The 21,912-nt window shown below is 42.6% G+C and overlaps 2 protein-coding genes across 2 annotated transcripts in view; both read left to right on the top strand.

Moving 5' to 3' along the window:
• APIP (APAF1 interacting protein) overlaps positions 1–21,912 on the top strand; it is a 529,312-nt gene that overhangs the window by 144,303 nt on the left and 363,097 nt on the right. The gene's annotated exons all lie outside the window — the stretch shown is intronic.
• The window catches only part of CPT1A (carnitine palmitoyltransferase 1A), a 38,894-nt gene continuing 28,854 nt past the window's right edge, over positions 11,873–21,912 (top strand). The window contains exon 1 of the mRNA XM_066321003.1: positions 11,873–11,925. The gene's annotated coding sequence lies outside the window, so the exon portion shown is untranslated. The remainder of the gene's footprint in view (positions 11,926–21,912) is intronic.

Genomic DNA, 21,912 nt, shown 5'->3' with positions numbered 1-21,912 from the left:
AAGGATGTGCTGCCACTGCTCAAAGGAGGACCTGGGATCAGATTTAGTTGATTAAGTATCAGAGAGCCACCATGAGGTAAGAAAATCTCTGTCATGAGGGCAGTGTGCCTGGATGTTGGCAAATTTTCACTAAACTCAGTTCCTCAGCCTAAAAAACACCTTGGCTTTATGTACCCTCCCTTTCTAAAGTGGGAGGTTTTTCACTTAGCACCCTGTGCTTTCTCCTTCTGAGGCATAAATCATAAACTCCCCATGTACTTGAAAACACCAGTGCCCTGATTAATCTGGGTCTGGGGCCATGAGAAAAACCTGTGCCACCCTGGACTGCCCCTGGGAGCTGTGGCACCAGCAGTGATGCTTCTCTAGTGATTTTCCCAGCCAAGCACGTAGCTTCATTTTCTTCTTCTTTTAATTTGTGTGAACTTGATCAGTTGTTAAGCCACTTCTACCATGACTGGTTTGTATTTGGTGGGATTTTGCTGAACAAGATGTGATTGAGCCACTCTTATCCATCTTTTCTGTCAGCAGGCTGAAATGTAAACACTAGCATAGGTGATAGTGTCCTAGCACCAGTATTTACAGAGAGAGAAATAAATAAGTTGCTAAACCTCAAACCATGCATCTTGTCCAGTTCAAGAGTCCATTTTGGGCAAGGGTGCCAAGTGTTTTCATGCCTATGGACTTCTCTTGAAACAACAAGCTTTTTGAGAAAGACTTCCTCTGTTTGTCCCCACCACTTGTTTTTAAAGGATGATTCAAAGGTCTACTGTTTCTTGTCTGCTGCAAGAATCTATGTGAGGGAGGGGCAGAAATGGAGAACATGTCCGAGTTTTCCCAGTAAAGCCAGGTCTTATAGCTGATATTTACCCTACAGGCACAGGGACATATGCATAGCACATGTGCAGCTGCAAATGCTGTAATATCCAGTACTTAACACGCCTGGTAAGGAGTATGGCCAATGTCAGCATCCTACACATGAGACTCCAGGCAAGGACATCTTTGGTGGGTAATGGCCCCTCATGCAATGCTGCAGTTTGACAGGTGACATTTTCACTGGAAGGCTGCAGGTGCAATGTGAAAGGTCAAGTGTGAGCTCATAGGGCTGACACCGTAATCAATGGAATCACCAGGTATTAGAGGAAGGTTATGAAGGTGTGCACCCTGTGAAAAAAAATTGAGATTTTGAAACCTTATCTCTGTTGCAGCATTGTTATTGCTATTGCTATGGTTATTTGTGTTGGTATTGTTACTGTTACTGTAATTGTTACTGTTATTGTTATTATTGCATTATTATTGCATGAAAAGTAGTGATGCCTATAGCCAGAATCCCCTCCACAGAAAGCTAGTGATGAAAGGGGGTGAGGGAAGTTAGCTGATATCTCCAAAATGTCCAGTCATATTTTCCTCAATATTCATGCTCCTTGTACACTATCACAAGACACCCAGAAAAACTGCACACTTCTATCTCTGGAAATCATATCCAACTCAAATCCCATGAGAGGGGTGAGAACTGCAGATATCTGTGAGAAGCGCGCATTGTGAGGGACTTTTTACCAAGATAAAAATGAACAAACAGGCAAACCCCTTTGGCTGTCAAGGGGCTTTGAAGAAGTACACTCTGAAAACGTATGAAAGCAGAGTAACTCTGAGTTTAGCTAATTTCTTAAATGCAGTAATCCAAAACTATTTAAACATATCTCATGCTGCGATTTAAGAATACTGACCTCCATGCAGGTAGTCCTATGCTACTGAGAAAATGAAATAACCAAAGATCAGTCACAAAAGTGATAGGATGAAAAAACGAGTCCACCATTTCCTTCTTGTCTCCAATCAGATGAGCTAAAATGCCTCCTCAATACAGAAGAGTCCAGGAAAAGGTAAAGGCCAGACAATGTAAGGTCAATGGGTCATCTAGTCAAGTCCTTCTTGAAAGCAGCTGCTCAAAAGGCAAGAGAAAAAGTGAGAAAATGATGCAGTCAGTGTTCTGGGAGTGCCTCTTCTTGGTAGTTACGTTGCATTAAACTCTGAAGTGTACACTTTCCCAGGCCTTTATTTATTATTTATTTTAGCAACAGCCACAGGACAGCAGTATGACCTATTTTCTACTGAATATGTTGCACAAAATGCTTGTTCAATAACATATGCATTGATACTTGCACTCTAAAGACCTAATGTGACATAGTGCAATACCTCACCAAGTTTTCAAAGTGAGGATCATTTTGAAATCCTGAATTAAATTCAGGATTCATGAAGATAAGTACATTTAGGGACATGGTATTATGGCCTTTTTAAAATGCCTTTACTCTAGAGCATGTAACTTTCTCCAATGCATCATTTCCAAAGTAATTTTCATGCAATTATTTCTAAAACCAAAATCTGCTTGGCATCAAATTGATGATTCAAATCATATTTTATTCCTAGAAGCCACATAAAATCAGTCACTGGCAGAGTCATTCTCGCTTTGTTACAAATACTAGACCTGCATAAGATATCCTGAGGAATAGCACTCTATTATTTTCATGATCTTTGATAGAAAGCACTCTTTCCTTGCATTCTGTGATATTGGTTTTCTCTACTTTTCTTAATTTTAAATCATTAAAAAAGTAGAGTCTTTGAAGGAGAGATGCAACTGCTCTCCCTTCTCTAACCAGTTGATTTTCTTTTATATTGTCTTCTATACAGAAGACAACAAACTTCTGAGCTTTTGCTTTTAATAATTCCACGTACCCATGCCCTTTTTTTTTTTTTTTTAGCCATTTTGCCCTTGACCCTAAACTGCAGATATTATTCGAGTCATTCAGCAGTTCATCTGTGCCATTGTTAAATTCATTCACTTTCCAGTCGCAAATGCAAACTAGGCATGTTCTCACACACAAAACAAGTGTGAAGCTCCAGCAGGGAGAACCCCGGGATTTGCAATAGTCACACCCTGGCTGACAGTATTTTGACAAGTAGCCTGGCAGACATAGATTACCTAGGGAACTGACCTGCCTTCAGGTGCATAAATAGCCCACACAGTCGGGCATATTGTAATTGTTTAGGTCCTGAAAAACTTGTTTGTGAAACAAGTTGTTGATCTGTGCTTCCAGTCACTTTTACTTATCTGTTCTCAGCTCTTTATGTGGTTATAATATGTGTTTTAGATCCATGTAGGAAGAATCTGTGCTTTGTGTATGACCACAAAACTGAGCAGAATTACACGGACGAGAACTGTTCAGTCACAAACATGAACAAAGTCCACTGGATGCTTAGGGTCATTCCACATACCAGCCAAACAGCAGTAAAGGACTTGTGCACTTGGTTTACTTTCTGCTGCCCATCTGGCTATGACCTGAACTTAATTTTGGTAAATAGATTAGTCAAACATTTTGCTTTCTGTAACAATTCTTATTGCTCATTGAGATGTTTTGATAAACACAGAGTCATTAAACGTGACTAAATAATTCAATTTCTCCAGAAACTGAAAAGTATTATGGTTCACTTCTTAGCTGTTTACCCACAGAGCCAACCTTTTACCTGCACACGTTTAGGTGAATTGTACCACAAAATTCACTACTTCTGCACCCAGTACAAAACACCTTTTCCAGACTTGCTTTTTCTTTTCATGCACATAGATTCAGCAATGTTCTCCAGAAATGTTAAATTACAAAAATATGAAGGCAATACATTTTGCCTATTAAGTGAGGAAGGAAGACCAATATGACAATTTGATTGCTCTGGGAAAAGCAGGGCTTATAAATCAAAACAGTAAAACAGACAACTATAGAGCAAAAGAAACTAATACCCAAAGTAACTCTTGCAGCAATTCTTTTCCTTTAAACAATTTTGCTCTCTAATGAGACCTTGGTGGTAAAACTAGCCATTGACTTTGCTGGTGCTAGTGTCAACTTCTGATGAGGGGAAAAAATGCAAAAAACCCATCTTGCTTGATGTCAGATATTCCGTGGCAGATGTAAGGAAGATTTTCACTTCTAAGTTAAATATTCATGAGCGGTAACCAAGATCCTGGTTTAGAAGCACACATTTCTTCCCAGTAAGGATCTAAGAAGTTTCAACACGTCATCAGGGACATCAAAGGCAACAGAACACAATAGAAGGGGAGGAATGCTTTCTAATGCCCAGTTTCTGAAGGATTTTTTTCCTCTTCTTAACCATTCACCAATCTGCTTTGCTTGAGTTAGTGGTACTATAGAAGCTAAAGGAAACACATCACAAATAAATTGTGCTTTATTATTATGGCTGCAAATCTAAAAAGATAAGGAAATTCAACAGAAAAGGTACAAAGGTGGATTTTAATCACATGTGTACACTCAGCCTTGACTGAAGATGAGACTTGCATACACTGCAAATCTACAGGGCCTTAAAATCTGTTATGCATTATACATCTGAAAACAAGTCTAAGGAATTGAGCTCATATTGCACCTTATTTATGGAAATTACTGTTGTGATCTGAGAAAAACTGAATACTTTTACCTTTTCTGAAAGAGTGGTTGAGGAACAGTCTTTATTAACAGTAGCGCTGTAGATCTTAGTTTGATTGCTGTGACCATGATGTTCAACACTGGGTATTTTATCTGGCTTAGTTTGGAAACAGTTGTGGCACGGATACTAGATGCCAAGGGAATCTGGATGGGGCACAGTTGCTGTGATTCAAATTTCCTGTATTTTCTGGGAGGTATTCTGAAATACAGAGCCAAAAAATCAGAAAGCTCTAGGCAGGATGGAAGAGTACATCCTCACACTGCTGTACTCCACACTAAAGAAGGCATACCTGAGTGAGAAGGAAATTTAGTAAGGAAGATGTGTGGATGTGCTGCAGTCAGGCAGGCAGAGATGAACTCTGGGGTTTGAAGAGAAACAGGAGGCTACAGTGACACAGAAACGCTATGTAACCAACAGTAGTCCTAGAGAGTGTTGCAAGGCTCAGAGGCTTTATTTTATCAAAAAGTATGAGGAAAGACACTTCAAATCTTTTAACCCACTCAGCATGTAGTATTACCCTGAGCATTTCTCATTCTGTCTAAAATGGCAAACCAGGTGAAACAAATGGACTTTTCCTTACTCCCCATACGCAGAGATGAGATTTTGCACAGCCTTCCCATGTCCTCTGTTTAACTTGAACTAAAGGATGAAGTCAGCTGATACTCTTCGACTGTAAATTAGCGTAGCAAGGAATTGAACTCACCTCCTTCATTTAAAGTTTCATCCCTAAACAGCAGTTCAATCTACTTCAGCCTCTGAAACCAGTCTAAGAACTACTGTAAGGCACGTAATTGGTACACCAGCTATCAAGCAAATAGTCAGAAATAATTAATATTACTCTCCTTGCAGACCTAAGTGGGTAACAAAGAGTTCTGCTTCCATCCAGGAGACTGGAGTAGAAAATAGTACATATAGTATCTGTGGCCCAATGAGCAAAAAAATTCAGCAATGAGAACCCCTTCAGTTTTGGCTGGCATTTGAAACTGTTAAGGAAAACTATGTGATCAGTTTCAGAGTGACTGCTAGTCTGTGTTCCAGATTTTCTATTGACAGTCGATTACTTTAAATATTTTATGAGTAGACATAACAGTGTCTTTCCAAAAGTATCTTCCAGATCCACCAATCTGAAAACCAAGCCTCTAAATAATTTTCAAAATAATCTCTAAATACATCTCTAGTCTTAGCTAGAAATGATGATGTGTATTTTCAGGCCACAGAGTTTTCTCTCTCAAAGTTATGCAGAGTGTCATAAACACAATCACCATTAGGTTGCAAAATTCACTGTGGCTTTTTCTACTATACAGTAACCTTTAGTACTGTATTTTTGACTTGTTCCCTTACCTTAGAAAACTTCCAGCTACATATTTTCTTTTCAAAGCTTGGAAAGGCTCCATTTTGCTACTATTAACATAACCGTAAGCATATTCTCTGAGGCTTGTATGTAATACCCTTTAGACACAGGATGTCCTCCATCTTCTCACATCCAGGATGGCGTCAGAAGATCTGTATTCCACAGTCCAGTTAATGTGACTGTGAAGGACAAGGTCAGGAGCCATAAACACATAAAGCAACAGATAAGAAGTGAAACATCAGAAGGAGAGAAATGAAAATCATGAGATCTAAAAATCTGCATGTGATGCACATCTGTCACTCATTGCGGGTGTTGCCACCAAATGGCCTCTTGACCCATTTTTCTGAGTGGAGTATCCTCTATGAACTTGCCCAGCAGGGATCTCTCTTCTGTGTGCTACAGCAGTGCTTCCATTCTGGTCTTACTGGTCAATATGTATTGAAAATAACTTGGAGGAACAGTGAATTACTTGGAACATTGAGTATGCAGATGTCACTTAATTTCTTTTGCACTCTTCTGCCAAAGATGCTCAGGCACTTTTAAGAAATCCCAATGGGGTCTACTCATGTTTAGTTAATTAAAAATTTAAACATTCCTTAAAAAACTTAGGTACCTGTTCTGTTTATGGACATTTTGATCAATAGTGTATTAGACCTATGCTTGCCCACTTCCCAATGGATATTGATTAATGCTTGTGTTCACTTGGTTCCCGGGTTATCTCTTTGGAGGTATTGTTACAATAGGTGAGACTATCTCAGCTGTTCAACATAGTAATACCAGAGACTGGAAACATAACCGTGGGTGTGGAGAATTATTAGAGAGGATTTAATTTCTAAAGCAATAATGTGTTGCTTAGGGGTTAAAAGGCACCTGCACTTTGGAGACAGACTGCAAAGTCTATTTAGTTTGACAGAGCACTTGTTTAATTTGGATTTAAACTCCCATCAAAAGTTGACGTGTTTTCAGTGATTTTGCCATTCCTCAAAAACGAAACACCTGTCTCACTCAAGAAAATGAATAAACTAAAAGAATTCTAAAAAGGATCCTGGTTAGGAGAAGAGAGGCATATTTATTTTCCCAAAACATCTTTCTGTTGTTGCAATCACAGATGCACCCCATATGTTCTACGCCAGATCTGACTATCACAGGGTAGTCTGATAACCTTGTTGACAACTCAGTCAAGTGAGGTTAATTCTGGTTAAGGAAAGCAGTGCAAGACATGTCAAGACACTCTGTTCTGCTTAAATATCTGCTGAATTGCTACTGCATCTTCATTAGAAAGTATTTAAGAATGGAAAAAGATAAAGCCAGCTCAAAGTCTGAGACATTACTGTGCTGGCAGAGATTGGTGTTACTCAATATAACAACAGTGGATGAGATGGTTGACTCATACCAGTGAGGGCCTGGGAGACAGGATTGGTCTGGAACATATAAGAGAAGGAGGATGTGGCAAGGCATGGCCAGTATTTGTGGTATATGAAATCACTAAAAGATTTTTGCTGGTCAGTAATGTGCACTACAGTTTTGCAACTTTTTGATCCTGACAAAACATCTTGTCCCTTCTGGATACTGATTTTGTAAGGACTTTCACAGAAGCATTGTATATGCTGAGTTGGAGAGAGACTCATCAGGATCATCAAGTCCAATTTCTGACCCTGTGCAGGCCACTCCAAGAATCCCACCAGGTACCTGAGAGCATCGTCCAAAGACATCTTGAATTCTGTCAGGCTTGGTGCTGTGACCACTTCCCAGGGGAGCCTATTCCAGTGCCCAACCATCCTCTGGGTGAAAAACCTTTTCCAAATATCTAACCTAAACTTCCCTCAACTCAGCTTGATGCTGTTTCCTCGAGTCCTGTCACTGGTCGTGAGAGTGAAGAGATCAGTGCCTGCCCCTCTGCAATGAGGTGTCCCCTCAGTCTCCTCCAGGCTGAACAGAGCGAGTGACCTCAGCTGCTCCTCATGCAGCTTCCCCTCAAGCCCTTCACCATCCTCATGGTCCTCCTTTGGACACTCTCAAACAGCTTCATGTCATTTTTATATTGTGGCACCCAAACCTGCCCCCAGCGCTGGAGGTGAGGCCGCCCCAGCTCAGAGTAGACCAGGACAGTCCCCTTTCAGTCCTGGCTGGCCATTCTGTGCCTAGTGTCCCCAGGACAGGGTTGGCTCTCCTGGCTGCCAGGGCACTGCTGGCTCAGATCCAGCTTCCCACAGACCAGGATCCCCAGGTCCCATTCTGTGGCACTGCTCTACAGCCTCTCATTTCCTAATCTGTACACACAACCAGGGGTTGCCCTGTCCCAGGTGCAGAATCTGGCACTTACCCTTGTTAGACTTCATACTGTTGGAGATTGATTTACCATCTCTCTAATTTGTCAAGGTCTCTGCAGGGCCTCTCTGCCCTCCAGGGAGTTGACAGTTCTTCCAATTTGCATTATTATTTGGAGAACAAATAAATTAATATTTTCCTTGCATCATCTCATGAAAGGTAAATGCGGCCATTTGGTGAGACTGCACTCATGTATTTGCGTACATTGTCAGGGCCCTGAGCATATCCTCCCTTCACCTCTCCCAGGCTTTTGGGTGCCAGACCTCTTGGCCTCCTTAAAAAACGGCGCAGGTGTCTGGATTTTAAATGAGCTGTTGGAAGAATCTGCTCTTCAGGGTCCCAGTGGGGCTCCCTGGTTAGCTTTTAAGCACACAGTTTCATTCTCAGTGCCTTCCTGCAGTTGAGTTGTGTCTGGCTGTTTTCCACCTTGACAGCCTTGGACTTGCCCCACTGCTGAAGACTCGTCTAATGATCTGGCCAACCCAGTTTTCTGTCAGAGGACCTGTCCTGCTCATCTTGCTCAGATGACATGTTAAGATGCTCTTCTCAGGGAGGGTCCTGTCCAGCCTGCTTTGCCCTCACCCTTGGTTCCTGCCATACATGCATGCATACACTTATTTTTCTCTGCAAAGTTACATTTTTGAGCTGTTCTTCATTTCATTTTCTACCACCTTGTGTTGCCACTCAGGCTATCAGTGACTGGAACACTGACTTACCTGTGCTTACATTCTAACTATGGACACCTTCATTTTTAGATGCCATGGGGGATAACACGAAAGGGGAAAAAAACCCACGTGTTTTTGGCCCTGCTTAAAATGAAATTGCAGTGATGCTTTCACTAGCAAGCAAACTGGAAAAATATCTGCTCAAGAAACTGAGACTGTACCAAATAAATCTGAAGGTGTTGAATAATTCAGTTGCAGTGATCAGACTAATTCTGTTATCTATATTAAACTGCTTCACATAAGCAACTTGAGAAACTGAAGTAATTTTTTAAAAATACACAAAACAAAATTGCAGTGGAGATAGCCAGGCTTCCAAACCAGATCCAGGCTTAGGGTATGATACTTTGCCACGTCTTAAAAATAGACAAAAGTAAAAATAATGAAAGGTAGATACACTGAGTAAGAAAAGCTGCTACAAAGAAGTCATGCTGCATGTACAGAAACCAAAATGTCTTGAATGCCTGGGGTAAGACAACCAAATATACTTAGGTCAATTACTACATAACCATTGTGGTAAACTGATATTATTTCATTCTGACAAGACACAGATTATCATGACCTGTCATTGATTATTTTGATTTCTTTGGATTATAAGGATCAGAATTAATTACAAGAAGTCTTACAGCACCAAGTATGTGGTCTGTGCTGCTGATACTTTTTAGATGCTGATTTTTTTAGAAATTAAAAATAGGCCAATTAAAGGGGAAGAAATTGAGTTAACTTTGCTGAGCAGTGCAAGATTGCTACAGAAATACAGGCCATGCTGCAGACATGCAGAAAATTGCAGTTGCAGCCATGGGTGTCAGAATCACCTTGTATCTTATCACCTTCTTAGCTGAAGAAACACAGTTAGCAGAGGAGATAGAGCATTTCAGCAGTCTGCACTGCCACAATAAAAGGCACAAAACGTTCTGATTAGGTTGTTCCTACAGAAGTACCAAACTGGCATCTGTGGGCTAATAAATAGACTCTGATCTAGATGTCAGTGTCAGGACCAGTGGCAATTACTTGCAGGATTATCTGTGACATTTACACTTGCCAGCTAAACAGAGCCAAGTTGGTCTAGCTAAGTTGCAATCATCACAGCTTTATGTAAGGCAATAGTTTCCATGTCTTTACTAAGGTTATCTGCATGGGGCTTAATCATGCTAAAGTAAACACTATGTCATGATGCTCCCTAATTTATGACAGCTTACACAATTATTTGGAGAACAAAATAATTAACATCAACATATGTTCTCAGCTGACTGATACTCTCCTGATTTCATATGTAGGTGAAAACAAGGATTGGAGATGGATATATATATATATATACACAATATATATACTGGTAGAATGAACGAAGGCAGATTTGTTATTTTTTGTTCTTTTCTTTTTATACAAATATCTTGATAGTAAATACACGTGCAAGATACAATAAATAAATAAAGGCCTAACAAGATGGTTTAGGTTGCCTTTGTGCCTACTGAAAAACACACATGATTTTTCTCACCCAATCATCTTATTGTAACTGTCCACTTTACATTCCTATCCACTATTCCTCTCCTAGTCAAATGTATGTAGATATGTGTGCTGCTGATGGGTGTAGCTGATGATTTATTCTTTTGTTTTCTTTCTCCCTCTGCTGATATTAATAGAACTGAATGCTTCTGCTTTTTCTTCTCTTCGCCTTGCTTTTTTCTAGGCTTTATGTTCCTTCTGAAAGAATAACACCTTAAAATTGCATCATTAGGCATGCAACACTAGAATGGAAAATTCTGACCAGAAGTGGTTGTTGGTTTTTTGGGTTTTTTTTATTGACACTGCGTGATCTTCAGTGTAAGGGAAAGATTTAGTCTGTAGTGTCCATGCTTCTGGATTTCGTCCCGTTTGTGTATTTGGAAGCTTTCAGCCACATCCTGGAAATTGCAGCAGGGAGGACTACATGGCTGGGTGGGTGTGCCCACAAGAAAAAAATGTAGGAATCCCAGCTCTTAGCAGCTCGAAGGAGAGACTCCATACTGACACCACTGTAGTCAGACATGCCACAACCTCCTTTTGGGACAGAGTAGTCTCCCAGCTGTTATCATGTCAAAATCAAACAAAGCATCCAATATCCAAGCTCTTGAAAGTGGCATGCTCATTACAAATTCAAAAACTAGTCCTTTTCAACCTGACAGCCATTCTGCCCCGAGACTGGCACCTTTGCATTTAATTTACTTTCATGATTTTTGCATTTTTAAAAGAATGTCGTCTCTTTTACCGAGATGTATTGAGTGTACTTATTTCCCTCCAGTCCCACTATTTGCCGGAGCAGAGTGGGCTGGCTGGTCCTTCCCGGGGGCGCTCCGTGCTGGGGGTCTCACACAGAAGGGGCCAGGACTGAAACCTCTTGCCCTTGCGCTGCCTCGAAAGGATATCTCTCACCTAATGCCTTGCGCCAGTCAGAACCCAGGCTCAAAAGAGGAAACTCTAATGACCCTCCAGCCAGGGCTCCTGAGCAAAAGCAACCAGGAGGGAGAGCTGTTGTTGTCCTGCGCCTTCCCTTGGAAGCTCCTTCACACCCCCATCTGCACTTGCTCTAAGATCTGATCCTATCCTTGCCAGAGCCCCGGAGAGCCATTGCCTCGGGCTCACAGGGGGGCTGCGGGATCCGAAATCTCAGCTTTCCTTGGCAGTCCCTTCACCACCAAACAGGTGCCCCACGCGCAATGCTCCTCCAAGGAGCACGTTTCTCCCCCCTCGTTTACTGTCCCGGATCCTTTCCTCGCAGTCTCCGAAGCTTCTTTCCCGCGGACGCTTGCGAGGCCACAGTCTCCCGGCTCCTGTCGCGACCCAGCACTGCCACCCCCACGGCCACACTTCCACGCGCGTCCGGCTTGCTGCGCCCCGCTCCACCGCCCAGCCCAGGCCGTGCCACCCCTCCCAGGCACCTCCCCGCCCATCTGTGCTCCGCCTCCGCGGGGCGTGCCGGGGAGCGGCCGCCGTCCCATCGCTGCTTCCCGAGCGGCCGCCGCGGCACCCGGCCCGGTCACCGCCCGTCGCCGCCGGTCTCCGCAGGTGAGCGGCACGGGGCCCGGGCTCCGGGGTCGGGCAGGGGCCGGCGGCGGCCGTGTGCCCGCCGTGCCCGGCTGATTCACCGCGGGCTGCCGCTCCCCTCCCCCTTCAGCCGGGACGCTCCCGCAGCGCGCCGCCGTCCCCTTCCTTGGGGCTGAGGAAGGGCAGCATCGGGGACAGGCGGACGGGCTGGCTTGCTCCGGTGTTAGCCTAATTATTGTTCCCGTTGGGTCGAGCGCGAAGTTCCGTGGTGCATGTGCGAGTGCGCCGGGCGCTGCTTCCTAAGCGGGGGTCGTCCTCGCTGGAGAAAAGGGTGGAAAGGCAGGGAAGGGTGGCGAGCGCGGTGCTGGCGGGCACTGGAGAGTCCTGGAAAGGCGCGGTGTCCTTGGCATCGTGCTCGCCATTTGCCCCGGCTTGAGGGCTAGTGCCTTAGTGCCGCAGACAAGGGCGGGGATGGGGGCAGGGAGCGGTGTGACACAGGTACACCGGGAGATTCGCTGAATCTGTGCCGCCGCCGAAACAAAGGTGACACTGGTGACCCCCAGCTTCGTGGGTTTGACTCGGACCCGGGAGAAGTTCCACGTCTGTGGAAGGGTGCACAAGGCGTGGCGTCGGTGGTGGGTTTTCAAGTGCGGAAACGAATTTATTGTGTGTGTGTGTGTGATAGAGAGAGATCAGTCTATACGTCCGTGTGATTCCAGCCTGTAAAACCTATAAAAACTGCAGTCACTACAAACACAGGAAATGTAGTATCTTTTTCAAGGCGTGACAGGTTTACTGCGTGAGAATGCTAATTAGACTTCTTGTAAAAAGGTAGATAAAGGTTCTTGCACCATCACGAAATTACATTTTCTCGCCCCGTATTCCCACAGCCTTGGTCTTTGCGCTGTGTTCTCTGGTTTAAAATCGAAAACTGAATCTAAAATATTACTTGGGCCGTGATCCAGCTGTAATAGATGTGTACTAGTGTTGATGAAACTGTAACAGGAAGCACCATTTTTTGGAAAGAGAAAAGTGCAAAGTGGGACCAAGACAAACGTCTCATTCTTCCTCGTAACCTGGCAGTTTGTCAGCACTTAGAGGACAATCTGCAGTCTAAAGGAAATTACAGTACAGAAAACTGCTCGTTTCCTTTTCACGTGTGTGTGTAGGGGTGTAGCACTGAAAATGGAGATCTAATGCCTTCGTTCTTCTTTCAGTATGTTTTCCCGATTGTCTGACTGATTTCCAGATCTGCTAAATCCTTTATGCTTTTTCTGACCATCAGGACTGGATGTTATTTAAAACAATTGTTGAGGGCTTCCGTGATAACTGGCGGGTTCCTCTTGTAAGCATATCGCTATAAACTAATACAGTTTACAAGAGCACAGGTGGTGTCGTGCAGATCTTTGTTAGCCTAGGAACTGTAACTTCACATGGTTTACCCAGGTATCGGGCTCTGTCACAGCCGTGACTTAGTTTGAAAGTTGAGTTGATCTGAGTGCTTTATAAAATTTTGGGCTGTTTCAGCCCTGCCTGAAGAGCCTCTTCCTGGAGGAGATCACCATTCCTTGTTCAAGAAAAGCGTAACCTTGAACAACTGAGGCTTTTTAGCGCTGAGAAGCTGACTAGAAGTCGCTGAGCCGCACGAGCTGAGCACGCCCTTTTCCCCCCGCCCGCCGAGAGATGCGCTTGGCTCCTGCCATCGCTTGCGGTCCTCTTCTCTGGGAACTTTTGTTTGGCAGCGCCTTCCCGGCGCGCGTGGAAAGGCCTGGAGCGGCCGGGGACGCGCGGGCGGCGCGGGGCGGGGCCGCGGCGCCGCGACCTTTCACCCACTTCTCGGGAGCCGTCACGTGAGCGCGCCCGGGCAGGGGCGGGGCGCCGGGGGCGCGCCCGCGGCTCGGGGACGGCGGCGGCTGCCCGCGGTCCGCGCTGGGGAGCGGCGGGCGCGGCTGGACCCTGTGCCCCCCGGCTGGTGAATCCCAGCTTTTCTCTCCGAAGGCTGAAAGGCGGCTTAAGCACGTGTTCGTACCAAGAAGACAAACAAGTAACACCCCCACCCCCCGAAAAAATCCACAAATAGAACCCCAGCCAGTCATCAAAAGTCCAAAACTGTGTATTTTTATATTTTTTAACGTTCCAAACGCATTGTCTTTGCCCTGCAGATGCTTGTACTATAGTCCTGAACGCCACGTGTTTGGAAAAACACGATCCGAATGACTGAACCCTCTTTCTTAAGTCTGGGTTAACTTTAATGTGGATGTCAATTTGAATATTTTTGCGAATCTTTGGAACTGGTTCTTCAGTCTTAGAGCCTCGTGCAAGCTGAAAGACTTTATTGAGGTCTTTCAACCTTGTGCAGTATACGGTCACTGAACTAGTGTGAGTGCAATTAATTCAGTTTGCTTTTTCTTAACTGCTTTGTTGTCCATCTTCCAGCATCTCCTAAGTCCTAAAATGTGACATCTTTTATGTCTTGTAGAAGTCCTGCCACTCCAGAAACATTTGTTGTCATAGGGAAGATAATAACTTTTGATTACTGCAAGAGCACAGAAGCTCATTAAGAGCTAAAGAGAGAGAAGGGTTCAACTTGTATAATCTAAATGCATGGGTATGTCTTTTATAGCAGTTAAAAAGAACTACCCAGGTCTAGAGCCTAGTTTTTATGAGGTTGGGGAGGTTTCTGCATGGTATGATAACTGTGCAGTGTTTTAGCAGAGTATGCTTCTCTCTTAGATTATTCTGGATTTCTAGAAGGTCAGAGGATGTAGCTTGCTGGGATGTGGACAATATAACGTGTATTGCAATACAGGCTAGAATGATCTAAGAGGCCTAGGAACAGTACAGTATGGCCTGTATAAGGAAAAAATATCTGAAATAATCCAAGAGCTGTAAGTTTCTGTTTTGATTTTGGAGAATGCTGGTCGTTTGTGTTCTTTAGGGATTTTCGGGGGTTGTTTGTTTATTTGTTGAAGTGTACATTTTGGAAGCATCTTCTACAGGAACATGCTATTGGGAAGAGGAAAGAGATCATATGGTCCAGAAACTGTAGGGATTAATATTCCTTAGGGTTAGTCTAGTAATTAATTAACAGATTGTTTGCAAATCTCCTTTGTTTTGCCTGTTTCCAGATCAGGTGAGAAGACAACTTACTAACTGTGGCTTTTCTCCTTGAAGTGAAGAAAACAGTCTGTTCTCCGAACACCTCTCTGAGAAATCTTGATGGCATCTGTGTTGAGTCTAATGGGAGTTTAAAGCCTGCAGACAAACACTTGGTTGGATGTCTTAAACTGATTACTGAGCCTAACACTGGAGTCCGGCCCCTGAAATTAACTTGCTTGTCAGAGGAGCTGGCAGTCACTGCTGGAGCCCTCAGAAATAACTGAGTAGGGAGCACATGAACTTTCTGTCACTCCACAGTTCCTCACCATCTTGGACGTGTCCAGTGTAAACAGCGTCATTCATGTAATGGAAAATAGGGTTTCAGAACTGCTGCCTGTGACTATTTTCTCCATTGGCATCAGTTTTTCTGAAATGGTTCCAATCTGATCCAGCCCCTCTGAGCAGCTGAAAGCTGTGTGTGAATCAAAGCTCACACTGTTTTTCTTGACTTTCTGTTTGACAGCTACAGCTGAGTGATTGCCATTGCTGTAGTGTAGTATCTGTTAGGAGCTAGGAGCATTGGAATGAGCCTGCCTCTTGATGTGTCCTAACTTATTCAGGACCCCAGGGGCAGTGAGCTTCTGGGATAGAAGGTTTGCGTGGTGACAAATAGATCTCAAGCCTGCTTTTAAGGAGGTGGTGTTCAGGTATGTTTATGTTGTATTCATTGGTCTCTGTCATTATCTCTTTCCATTCATATAGACCTGTTGCTCCAGTTTACCATCTAGGAAGAGAATAAGAAAATTGGCCCAAGATTCCAAATGAGATGTCTGCAGAGGGTGATGAGTATATTCACCCACAGGTGATCTTGGAAAACTGCTGAAGTCAGTATTTGCTGTCCATGGGACAGCAAGTTACTGAGGAGTTCTTACCTGTTCTGATTTCAAACTCTCTCCTGTGGATGAGGTTTGCTGTGGCTCCCAGTGTTGCTGTAGCTGGGCAGATACATGTATTCAGCTCTCCACCTTGGCTTGAGAGACAGCATTTGTTCATCTCTTAGTTGTGAGAAATTCTTAACGACATTCGCAATTCCAAGAGACCACACCTGTCAGGTGTAGGTGAGGGTGGGAAGGGTTGGTGCCAACGATTAGCAATAACCAAATATGAGAACTTGTCCCAACTAAAGTGTCATTAGAACACCTGTCAGGTTAATTTGGTTTTCATCAGTGCTATGTTAATTCAGCTTTTAAGGGAGAGTGAGTCTTCAGTTTCTGTTTTATTTGTGTGCTGTAGTTAATAGGTTCACCTAAGAAGCCTTAAGTGAACTTAATCCTTGTGGCTAATTTTTGCACAGATACGATTTGGCTTCACTCCTCTCATATTCCTCATAGAGATTTTGTGTCTGTAAAATATGATTAGTCATTGTAAGATAGCTGAGTTATCCCTAAGACTTGAAGGCAGTGAGTATCTGTGTCATTCTGTATACTGAAGCATGATTAGACATTATTGAAGATTAGTAGGCAAAGAAGCAATTTAGAAATAGAAATTCTCAAGCGAATAACTGTGTCTGGTTAATCTTTGTAGTAAGTTCAGTAGTCAGCACCTTGTGGAATGTCACATGAGCTAAGTATAAACTCAATGAACTGCTCTTTTTGAGGCTTTGGTATCTTGATACCTTTTTGCATAAACGCAGTATACAGGAAGGTACCATTAACTAAGAGAATATCCAAGAAACAGATATGAGAGACCAGGAAGTCATTTTGTTCATATGTTTAAATGTTTCAGCTGCATATTTTATACTGTTTACTGAAGATTCTGTAGAACAAGACCTGAATTTCCTTTGAAAGGCATGAAACTCTAGACAAATTTTCTGCTTGTTTAGATTTCTCTTAAACTGAATGCTTTTTCTATGCTTTAGTTTTAATTTTGCCCAACTATGCATCAAAGGAGCACCACGTGTAAATACGTGAAAGCATTTTTGGCATCCTTTTGGCATTCTCTGGTTAGCTGCCTTACCTTATTGATCTTCTTGCAGCAGGGCAGAATTTTGGCATTAATGTGAGTGACTGCCTCCCTGCTACTTTCTGACCCAAGAGTATAGGGAATAGGGCCTTGATTTACTGAGTCAGTGCTGGATGCTGCTGTACAATGTATACTTCAGTGCCTGAAATTATTGTATTTATAGCAAACCCCTTGGAAAACCTCCATATACTTTACTGAAGTCACATCCCTTTTCTTACTGATAATTTTTAGCTTGATAGGAGCGGTCAGTGTTTTCTCTAGACTGGTGTATATACATGTAACATTGAATTGCAAGCTTATTTTTTTATTAGGACCTTCCAGGGTTTCCCATCATATCACTGCAAAATACAGGGCACTCAAAGTCATCTTCAGAAATCTACCTGCTGTCTTAAGACTGGCAGAGTTCCACTGGGCAAGGTAGTGGTGTTTAAAGTACCAATATGCATTTGAAAACCTGGTATAATGGCACTTTTGTGCTTTTCAGCAAAGGCAAAGTTACTGGAGTATTTCTGAAAAACTGAGCTGAATCATTTTCTAAAGGGTTTTTCAAAGTCCAGTTCTTCTTCTATCCTCCAAACTACTAGCATATTTTTGTCAGTTGCAGAAAACTTGCTCTTTTCGAATACTTGGCTGCTAGTACCCATTTGAATTTCAAGGTATGCTGTTCATTTAAAGCAATTGAAATGCAAGATTTCTTGTTCAGACCTTAGTGCTCTGTAAGTTTATTTCTTGCAGCAGATGTATTACAAAAACTTCTCCATTCAGTTTCTTAAAGCATCTCTGCAGTCTTGATAATTCAAGCCCTTAATCCTCTTACCGGCTCTTCGCTGGACTCTCTCCAGTAGTTTAATTTCTCTCATTGAGGAGCCCAGAACAGGACAGAGTTTTTGAGATGGGGCCTCTCACCAGCACTGAGAATGGCAGAGTCACTTCCCTCAACCTAGTGACAACAGTCTTCCTAATGGTTCCCAGGATTCTGTTAGCATCCTGTGCAGCCTTTGCTGCAAGGGCACCTTCTTGGCTCATGTGCCACTTGCTGAGCTTTGATCTCCAGCCAGGCAGTCGCTGGTGTGTGGGGTTAGTCCTCCCCACCTGCAGGACTTTGCACTTCTTGTTGAACTTCATGAGGTTTCAGCCTGCCTGTTGCTTCAGCTTGTAAAGGTCCATCTGGACGGCAGTGAAGACCTTTAATTTGTCAGCCACTGCTCCCAGTTTCAGTCCCTGTACTTGTGAATCCATCAGAAGTTTTAGTTTGGGTTTGAGGGTTTTTTTTCCTCTGGTGAGTGGGGGTTTTGTTGGGGGGTTTTTTGTGTGGTGGTGTTGGGGTGGGTTTTTTTTGTTTGGTTTGTTTGTTGTGGGGTTTTGTTTATTTGTTTTGTTTTTGTTTTATTGGGGTTTTTTTTGGTTTTTGTGTGTGTGTGTGTGTGGTTTGCTTGGTTTGGTTGGTTGGTTTGGTTTGGTTTTTTGGGGGGGTTTTTTGCATCCGCTTCTGGCATGACTGTAGAAGTCAAACTGTAGCAGATGGCAAAGTGTGGAAATAAACTAACAGGCTAGGAAGTTATCTGAGGATGTTGGCACTGGCTTTGTTGTGCTTCACTATATATCATTTCGTTGCAGACACATTGTCTAGGCAAAGTTAGCTGCCACAGTCTCATCTGAATACTCTGTGTAGGTGGTACTGAAAGTTTGGCCTGACAGGACCATCAATAACAGAAATCCAAGTGAAATGTGATGTAGTGCCTGATATGAAATCAACAGATTTGAGCATACAGAGTTCTTTAGTGGTCTGTCTAAAACAAAATACATTCACAGTTTTGGCTTTCTGGGAGATAGAAAAGTGCAAATTTCCATAATAATGGCTTACACAGCTGAGAGAAAATACTTGGTCACTGTCTCAGCACAAACACAGTGGTGCTGTTCAAGTGTTTAAATACTGGCTTTAATTTCATTAAGTCTGTCCTCAGACTCTTAAAATTCAGTGACCTACCCTAAAGTGTCAAAAATATACGTAAACATACAAAATAAATCTTTTGAGTTCCTGTTTTCTTTTAAAAGCTGTAGCAAGCGCACCTCCTGAAGGGAGATCTGATGTGTGGACGGCAAAATACTGGATAAAATTTCTTTAATATTTTCAATATTTAAAGAAGTTTCAGACTTAAAGTCTTTTACGAGAACTTTTGAGAACTCCAGAATTATGTTCTAGTTCTCAGTAGCTGCGTTTGACATTCAAAGAGTAACACTTGCTGATTTGCATGTTAATAGAAATAGATTCCCTCCCCCACACTTTTCTCTTTTAAATAAACTGGTTTGGGGTCAGACCAAAACTTTGGGGTACTTGTTTGGTTTTCCAAAACCATTCTTCATTCAAGGTGTCTAGCTTTAAATGGAAATTTTAGTATAGTTTTAAGGAGGTTTACTAATTAAAATTGGGTTTAATGTACTTTCGTCTGATATTTTTCTCCACGTCCCGTCTTGAAAGCTTCCTTAAACAATGTCATTTTAAATAGTTTAGTGTCACACTTTTCTCCTTACCAGTCTCTATTTGAAACTGGAGTGCCAAACTAAAATTTGAAGTTGTAAGTTTATTTTAAGAAAGGAATGAAGAATTCTTCAGGGTCAAGTTTCTGTTGTGGTTCGTTGGGGTTTTTGTTTTGGGATGTTTGTTTGGGTTTTTTTTTCCTTCTAAGCTTGCCCAGTAGGAACTTGGCAGGAGTTATAAGACAAAGACTTTGTCATAAGATGCTTGTCATTGCTTTATTGTTGGTGCTTTGTGTCTGCCTGAAGTTATAAGGACTTCCAGGTAATTTTGAATTCATGAATGTTGTGTTACAGGAAATTCTGATTTCAGAACTACCATCGTACCTTTAATGCTGCAAGTCTACCCATCATCTGTGAACACTCTGTGGCTTGGGGGCCAAGGATGTCTGTTGGAGAGTATCAAACCTCTGCGTGGTGGTACATAGCCATGTTCTCAGAGAAACTATATGCAGCAGCCATTGCTTCTTGTAGAAAACTGTCAATTTTTGATTATCCAAGTAGAATAATTGGAGAGAATTGTTTTGTGAGTTTGGTGACTGACAGTCATATGCCCTGTGTATAAAAGTTAATCTATAAATAGATGTCAGAAACCTGTGAGGAGAAACTCAGATTATCAATGTACCTTGGAAGCGAGAGTCATAGAATTAAGTCTTTCCTCGAGGTTTTTGCTGTTTGGCTCATCAGGTGAATGAGACCTCTTCAGTTTTCCTCTGCATTTGTTACCTTCCTTTGCAGGAAAAGGAGCTATTGTTGTGAAGACTGTGTTTAAGTAATGTCTCTTTTTGTTGGATGTTTAGAATCCTGAAAAGGAGAAATGGCAGGGGTTTTTCTATTAAAGAGGAAGAAAAAATGGGGGGAAAGTGAATTTCATGAACCAAGCAATGTATAGGAAGCAAGTGACATCCTCTAAAAGCCTAGATTTGCGTTTGTTTTGAGGTGTAAGTGGTGACTTTTTTTCTTTTCAGCACTATCACGTTATCCATGTAAAGTGTATGAAATCTAGAGAAAAATTAAAAGATTCATACTCAATAGTGTTTCCAGGAGTAACTGCTTCAGTAATTAATACCTTGTTTTGTGCAGTGTGCTGTAATGCAATCAGCTTTTGTATCATGGCTTGTTGCTTTTTAAAATGCACATGGCAGTTCTTTCACTGAGCTTCACAGAGACGTTGCCAGGGACTGGTAACTTCTTGCATGCCTGACTTAAATGGAAGCATCCTGCACACAGAACTTCTCCCAGCCTCAGATTTTCCAGAGCTGAAGCTTTTATCTCCTTCTGTGATTGTGGGAGCATGTAAGCCCTAACACTGACTGTTCAGTGTCTGCAGCCTGAAATCATAAGGTCTGTGAGTGAAACCTCAGTCTTTGTGGTGTGAAATGTCCTGAAACTGCAAAAATAGCGCTGTGAGGATGCTTTTTGCCTAGTAGATGTAGCAGCATAGTTTTGCTGACCATCAGCACATAGACTTTCTAGTGTGTAATGTGTTTTCTTGACTTAAAAGTGACATCCAGCCTAGCAGTGCTTGTTTATAACAATGAGGGAAAAATTGTGCTTAGTTTAGTTTGGCTCAAGCAGAGGTATGAAAAAGGAAGAGGAGAAACATCTGCAACTGTTACAACATGTTTGAATTTAAGTAAAGCCAGATAAGATCAAAGAACAGGCAGCTTGCTTCTTTAAATAAAAGTAAAAAACAATCAAAACCCAATTTTTAAGGGGCAAATGTATGGGGTTTTTTTAAGGCACATTAACATTATAAGAGAACGCTGAAAGGAACGAAAATAGCAATTTTCAGATTAGTTGTAGAAATGACTGTGCTGAGACTTGGGTTGGTTTTTTTTTCCCTTTGAGTAAGACCGTGCCAAGCTGCTAGGAAAGTCAAAAGCTGTTGTTTATGGCTCTCTGTGGGGAAGGGAGTTAATTAGTATATGCTGTGCAGAAATATGCTGCAGACCCAAATGCCCGCGGTTGGAAGACGCTATTGTTTCAGCGCCGGTGGAGCGATTGATGTGGGCGCTGCCTTAGGAACAGTGGCAAGTCAAGTTTAAAAGTCCAAGGCTCCGCCTGTGCCCTTTCCCCTACTTTCCTGGCGAGCACGTGGCAGCGCAGGAATGCAGCGAGGGGAAGTGTACCGAGGCTTATGATTAAATTGGCCTTTAAGGAGGAAAACAAGTGTTCAAAGGAGCGGACTTCGGGAAGCCTTTGGTATCCCGCCGTCATAATTCAGGGCAGTTTTAAAGGCTTATGGCTTTCTTAAGTAAAGGAAAAGAATATGAAAAGAAACAAGGCATTTTATTGTTTCGTGTCTGAATGACAAGCAGTACAGTCCTAGAACTGGGCTGTATTTGTTTT

Source organism: Sylvia atricapilla, chromosome 6 (genome assembly GCF_009819655.1).
Source record: "Sylvia atricapilla isolate bSylAtr1 chromosome 6, bSylAtr1.pri, whole genome shotgun sequence".
NCBI lineage: Eukaryota > Metazoa > Chordata > Aves > Passeriformes > Sylviidae > Sylvia > Sylvia atricapilla.
This window is presented reverse-complemented; position numbering and strand designations above follow the sequence as displayed.